The following is a 7,860-nucleotide window of genomic DNA, read 5'->3' as shown; positions in this document are numbered from 1 at the left end:
CTTTGTAAAATAGAAAAATGTAGTAAATCTGAAGTAATTCAATTTTTCCTTTCCTTCTGTTAAATTTGTTCGATGACTGTAAAGGAGAAACTAAAACGGGGTGGGGTAACTAGATGAACCCCATATACAAATATTACCTGCCTGAATTGGTGCAACTATGACAAATATAGCCGATTTTGATCTGCACAATTATGCCACGTAGACTTACAATTTTTTTTAATATACTGACACTTTCTTTAAAGTAGCTTTTGGCAAGGTGGTTGTTACGTTAAGTACTTGTGCAAACTTAAGCTGATAAGAATGATAACGCATTATATTCAACGCGATTAGTCTTCTTTGCATGGCCCATTGGTACGAGCATACGCCAAGGGTGTTTTTTTATGGTTTCATGTTTGGAAATCTATATTTGCAGCAGAGTTTAACTGATAGTTGGAACTTTTGGTGGTGTGTTCTAAGTGTTGTAATACGCACTTTGTTTTAAGCAGTGAGCACACATGTCCCACTAGGCATATTCAGGTAATATTGTTGCCAATGACTGACAGAAAAAATGTATCAGCTGAAAGGTTGTTAGAGGACCAACTTTCTAAATCTGTTTCAAATGATTCAACCATCTTACTGCATACCAACATAAATTTATTTCTGTCATTCCGTCTTACCAAAGTCGCACCTATTTAGATCAAAATTTGCAAACCTAGGACTATTTCTTTTCACACGAGCTTGTGAATAAACAGGTGGCTAAACGGCTATCATCTATTGCCAATAAGCGTAAAAGTTTAATAATATACATAATGCGATGATATATTATATAATATAGCATTGCATGAAAGATATGCGCCAAATAATTTCATAGTGTTAAAGAGTTTCTACACACAACGAGTTAGGTTTAGTGATGAATGCCAACTAGTTATAATAGATAGACTATACATCTACGTCACTTAAATTTCTCAAGAATACCAACGACTTTATAAATGAAGGTGATCCCAGTCTCAGTTATATCACACTAAATACTTAGTTTTAATGAGTTGAATCTCCATTGATCATGGTGAATTTTCAAAAACATTCTGAAGGTAACCAATCCTCTTATTAATGCAATTTATGTAAGGTAAAAAACGGGAATACTCCAATGCTATTTTTTTTTTTGCATTCACTTATCGAGTCAAACAGTGTTTAATCAGTTAGAAATGATAAAAGATATAGCCAAACATTAACATTCACCTCCTGGAATATAAATTGTAGCCACTACTTCGCATAAAAAGCATCGTTTTCTTTCATTTCGTCCCACTGACCTCGTAAAATTGCAAAACTCCAGCAAGCGAAGCATCCTGAAGTATCGTTCTGACGTAATTCTGTCAAATTAATATGACGTCGAAAGGTCGACTTAAGCATGTAGTGAACGACTGTTCAGAAATTCAATAAGCATGACGCCGCCAAGCAATAACATAAATTGTCATCTTATTGACATTCGCTGCCCGAATCTGACTTCCCCGCGGCTTATAAAAAAGTTCAAACTCTTCGAATACTACTTGGTTACTCCCATTTTCATGACGCCAATAAAATTACTTTTGTGACGAACCGTACATCTTTCATTTTGACATAAAATATAACATCCTGTTCGCGTGTCGTTGCAAATTCTTGAAGTTTCGAGTGTTTTGTTATGAGTTAGTCAGCTCATATAAAGCCGTAATCAATTGTGTAAGTTATGTACAGCATAGCGAGTCTATATACAATTCATCATGACAATGTATAACTGCCATTTTGCTATCGTGCGATTGCGAAACAGGCTATTACGACAGAGATTTGTAAATATACGTGTTTTCTTTAAGTTGGATAGATTTCCAATAAACAAATTTACATATATCCGAGTATTTTATTAATTTGATTATGATTAAATTCTAAAACGCGTTTTGTATTTGGAATACAAAATTTATTCCTAATGCACAATATGGGTATATCTCATTGAGCAGCATTATCGTGTTCCTTGGTGCCAAGATCGACATCGCGGCTGACTATAAATGTTCTCACATATCAAGCACCTTTGTTCGCACAAACGGACCTACATTCGAAATATGGCATTTCCGTACAGCGATGACTCGCACAACGACAATGAATAAAAATATATAAGAATTGTTTAAAAATAATTAGAAACAGGAGCATATAACTCAAACAAGAAACACAAATTGAAAGAACTGAAAGAATAAATTTTAGCTTACATCTACAATACCCATAGACAACATAAATTAAAATAAAAATATAAAAGCAAAAAGGTACAATTATCCCCAATTTCAAAATATAACGCTTGGTATCTGACAAAAACCTGCCCTCTTTCGTTAACTGCTTACATCATAACTTTTCACAAATCTTCTCAGCGAGATCAGCTAACAAGTTATTCTCAGAACCCAACTAATACTCTTGTTCAACGTAACGCGGTTCATAAAAAATTCAGTACTTTACTGTCATATTGTCTTTTTTATTCAGATTGGAACTTCGAAAAGATTATCTTGATTCCAGTGAATTATTCCCGATTTATAATAGAGTGGGAAATATTTTAGGTCAGAATGAACTAGATAATTGCCGAATTGAATTTCAAGTTCATGTAGTCAAAAAATCATCGCTTCAATGCATCGACATGTTATATCTATTAACGCTAAAATTTTTATTATATTTTCCTTAATTTTTCGTCCAATTTATCTTTATCAAAAATGCTTTTGTTAATAAGGTTTGTATAGACATTTTTTTTTCATTCCTATGATGATTCGGACGACTGAGGTTTGATTAAATTTCAATACAGGTGGTCTCGATAAATTGTATTTACACAAACGTCAAAATAGTATTAGATCCACTTTTTGTATTCTTACAACTAATATTAAAATTCCTTTCTTGTGTAATGCTCGACATGAGTTTTAAATTTTGATATTGAATTAAGTAACACGTGAAGGCACTCATGTATTACCACAAACTTTATGCAAATTCGTTTAAACCATTTCTCAATCCAAGGTCCGATTATTGTGGTGTAAAATACCTGGCGGTAATAAAATAAAATCCTTTGTGGATACTGCAAAGCAACACACTCAAAACACAAATACAGAATATGAAGTTTCTAACGCAAATTTGTTCTACTGTTTTACACTATTGTACCAAGTGATTGTTCTGCTGATCTAGTATTAATTACAATCGCTACCTATTTAATCAGCAGTGATAATAGTGTTCGTCTATGCTGTGATCATTTAAAAATGTACTATCTCTACAAATCAGTGTATTGATTATGATTGCCCTAAAATAAAAATTCCTATTTTTTTATCCAATCATTGGACATTAGCACTCCATTCTCAGTTTCACTTTCGTTCATATTTGTGCTCAATTTTTATCGCTCGGGCAAACCTTCATCGAATGAAAAAAGGATAAATGAATAATTCTGTATATTCAAAAAACGAATATTTAAATCAATTAGATTCTACAGGAGAATGTCATTTATGCCAATTCAAGAAGATATTAGAATCGGTTTATAATTACATTTTGTACCAAAGAAAGCAATTGACTTAAATTGAAACTATTGAAATTTAGTAAATAATAAACCAGTTGCCTACATATTTGACTAATTTGGCGTCACAAGATGTCACGTCACGTCGGCTCATGTTTACGTTAAAAATTTTCAGACCGCTCAATCTTATTTATTATTAATGTCGCTAAGGTTTATTCTTCTATGACTTGAATGGACCACATGTAGACCCCAAACAAAAGGCAGAGTGGATTAAGGCTCGTGCTTTTGAAAAGAGCGTTTCTCGCTATTTTATTTTTTATCTATGAAGAGGATTCAGGGCAATGAATGTATCAATGCATGTTTATGTTTGTGCAAATTTTGTATTCGTAAACAGATGTAATCAAACTAACACACACACAGTGAATATATGTGCGTACATCTTTCACACGTGCACCAAAATTAAATCAAGATTATAATAACGATTTTAAAAAGGAAATAAATTATAGTTCGGTATTTTTCTGAACCAGTAACGCTATCATACGCATATATCGATCTAATACGGACTTTTCTGCCTCAAACGATACATTAGCAGTCTTGCGTCTCGTCTGCGGAATCACGTACCTTAAATTTTTGAACATTTTTATCGGCATATTTCAAATATTTTTTTGTGACGGAGTGCGGACGCATTTTAGTAGTTATAAAATATCAAAAATCAATACACTTGCCGACTCTATCGATAATTGAAAACGCCTTGTATGATTACATTATATAAAACATGCATGTTGAAATTGTTTAACAGTTGGGTTTAATTCAAAAATGAACAAGGAAATACATCGTGCTACACTTCAAATCATATTTCAATTCAACACTTAGTAATAAAACTTCCTTCAAAAGCTTAATACTTTATATGATAAGATAGGTTTATGTAAATTTGCATGGATTGCTATTCTTTGCTTCTAATTATTGTACTTTCATTTTCTTCCTGCTTTATTTGTTTTGTTTCAAATATAAAAATCTGGCCAGACCGATCTAGGCTGATTTGACGTTTCAAACTATATATATCTTATATCTTGTTTAGCCAATAATCGAAACGAAAACAAAACCATACATTGAATCATTTTCTAACTTTGCAATGTTGGCATTCAACTTTGCTTATTGGGTCCTATCGTCAATCGATTCAGCATTATTCCGTCGATATTTAACGCAAACACATTTTGCAAAATTGCGGCGATGCATATGGCGTCGACGTGGTGAAAGGACTTTTCATGAATGAATTTATTTTACGAAGGTTGCAGATAAAAGGATAATATATAAAATATTACCATATCTTTACTTTTAATATCTCTTGCGTGTGCTCTCAGTTGACACGGACTTATAGCAAATCGTTAAGTACAGTTGTTATTTGGAATAGGACCGACAAGGTATATGATATACTTAACGGCTTGAATGTGAGCGATAAGATTCGTGTATCAATAGCCATAGCTTGGAAACTGTTGGATCAAACTTTCCGTCCTTTTGCACCAGGCCCTTATCACCGACATTTGAACTTTGTCAATAATATCCAACAAAATAATACACCGGCGCATCTTGTCACTAGAACTAGTAAATAAACACTGGAACACTCAAATAAACAACCAAGAAATAATCTTGGAGTGAAAGACCAAGTGTCTGCTTCATTTTTTATACTTCTGATGAGATTTTAGAAATTGGTTAGTAACACAAAACTATTCTGCTTTCAGATCCGCATATACAACAATATTTAGTTCAACCGTATTAGCGTGATCAACTGATGTTTTCTATTTTTTTTATCGATGTCTATTGAAATTGAGTCGGAAATTTCCGTGTTTTTCTTAACCGCAATTTGCAAAAGTATATGGTGCAAAATGTCAATAACGTTTATCGATTTTCTGCAAACTTCTGAGCTTTGATACTTAAACCAAGAAACTTGAATATTTCAAGCACAAAAACATCTCGATCTATATGTTCGAGCTATTTCGCAAGATGTAACAACATGGAGGAAAATTTATATGGAGGTGTGACGCGGGTGGGTTGATTTTATACAAGACTGAACCAATCATATTCGAGATGAGCATTCTTTGAATTAAGATTAGCTATGAGCGTATACCTAGTAGAACGGTATAAGTTTCACCGGCCATGGTTGTTCACTGGGCCTGTAACGAGAACGCTGTAACGTTCCAAGTGATTTCGGATTAATTGTTTCAAACAGACACTGATCCCAATAACCGTGATATGTAATCACATGTCAGCACCTCCACAACTAATGAGTGCTCACAAACTGTTTTCACTGAACAACATACGAAATTGTCTGTTTTCTGAAACCAATGAAATGCAATTTCGACACTTGCCTATTCCTGAGATAGGGAATTTAGATAATAGAAACAAGTAAATGATAGGCCGATTCTCATTTAATTTTAGATGAATGTTTCGAAATATAACAGTTTAACACAATTTGATTAAAAATTCAAACATTTCATAATTTATTAAGAACTCCGTTTCCTTCTTTTACAGTTGAAATCTATGTATAAAAACATTGTTTCATATGCTGAATTTTATTTCGCATAAGCCATATAATTCGAAATCAACCGTTTTAATTGTTTAATTTATTCAACGCAAAATCAAATTATGAAATGCGTCATCGAAGCTCGATCTATACTTGGCTCATGGACGTGAGTGATTTCAATGACTGCATGGAAAATCCTTTTCAGACCTTGTTGAAAAATAGGGTCGTATAGCACTGCTAATGATTTTTAAACCGAGATTAAATAATGCAATTCAAAAATATCTCGGAGTTCATAATGAGACACTAGTCTACTGTTTATAACTGTACATTAATTTTTATAAGTCTCATGCGAAAGCACCCAAGGAACCGCATCCTCCACAAAAGAACATTTCTGTTTTGATTTACGTTAAACGGTTTGATACAATATCATAATTTCTGTTAATTGTGAATCTTTTACTGTTGAAACTTTTACAGTTTGCGTACTAACTATAACTATCATGTTTTTTTATATGGCATTTAACGCCTTTGTCAGAACCAAACAATGAACTATAACTTGTCTTAACCTAGCTTTTTCTAGTTTTTGTCAAAACATGTCTTCACTGTATAGTTAGTTATCTCATTCATAATTTTCTAGTGATCAAAATAAGTTGAACAGACCAGATTTCGCTTCTGTTCTTTATCAAAATAATTTCTGAAGAGCACTATACTTTTATAAGAAAGATTTACCTATAATACTTGGTACACATAGCCATGTGATCTTAAATTCTGATTTACGCATGCATTTAAATTCAGATATAAGAACAAATATTTAAAGGTTAATAATTTTATATGACACCATCTTCTTGAGAACGTGCAATTTTCTAAAATTCATAAAATTTCATGTTTATTTCATAAATATTTTGAAATTTATCAAAAATTTTCTACGAATTTGAGTCAGCCATTTGCAATAACCAAACGTTCTTACTCTACCTGACTAAATATTTATTACTGTTTACAATATATGGACAAAGTAGATAATGCATCATACGTCCTAATCAATAAACAAAATTAGTCAATATTAATTTTCTCTATTGACTGACGACGAACCTTATCGACTTTAACAAATTATAACGCCAAGTTATATCCATGTATAAACGGGCTCACATACACACAATTCGAAAAGTTTTTAAATACGTGTTTTGAATTAAGCTCTTATTATAGATAAACGCATATAAGTAGAACGAAATTATCTATCTGGTGTACTTGGCAACAGACGGGTTTTGCAGAGCCCTCACTTTTAATTCGATATATCAATTCGCGAGGGAAATCAAAACAATTTAGGGATTCGGCAGTAAAACGATTTATAACATTTAACAAATTAATGACTGGGTGAAAGGAAACATCGGTAGGCAAAGAGTGATATAAACTCGATGAAAACAAACAGTTAAAAGGAAAGATGAAGGCAGTACAAAAGTACGATAAGTAAAAAAACTCAACTCTTTGAAAATTCAATAAGGGAAATACGAAAATTAAAAATAAGAGAAATGTAAGGGAAATGTAAATATTAGAGAAAACACAAAATTCTGAGTGCTTCGTTGTTTCCAGTAAAATATGACTGATATTTACCACATAGAGAGTTTCAGTATTTAAAGATAATTAGAAGATAAGAACTATGGTTAAGGAAGATAAATCATATTTTGTTGATCAAATATCAATTAGAAATGATCTTGAAATGACGAAACATGTTGTCAAATTCACAGAAACGTACTAATAGCACTTTAGCAAGTCTTTCGAGGGAAATAAATTATTTTTGGACAAAATGCCTCGCCAATAATATTTGTTTCAAATTTAGGTCATTGTTTTCTTTTGTAGGAACTCTTTT

Source organism: Styela clava, chromosome 14 (assembly GCF_964204865.1).
Source record: "Styela clava chromosome 14, kaStyClav1.hap1.2, whole genome shotgun sequence".
NCBI lineage: Eukaryota > Metazoa > Chordata > Ascidiacea > Stolidobranchia > Styelidae > Styela > Styela clava.
The sequence above is the reverse complement of the archived record's forward strand: the minus strand, read 5'-3'. Positions refer to the sequence as shown.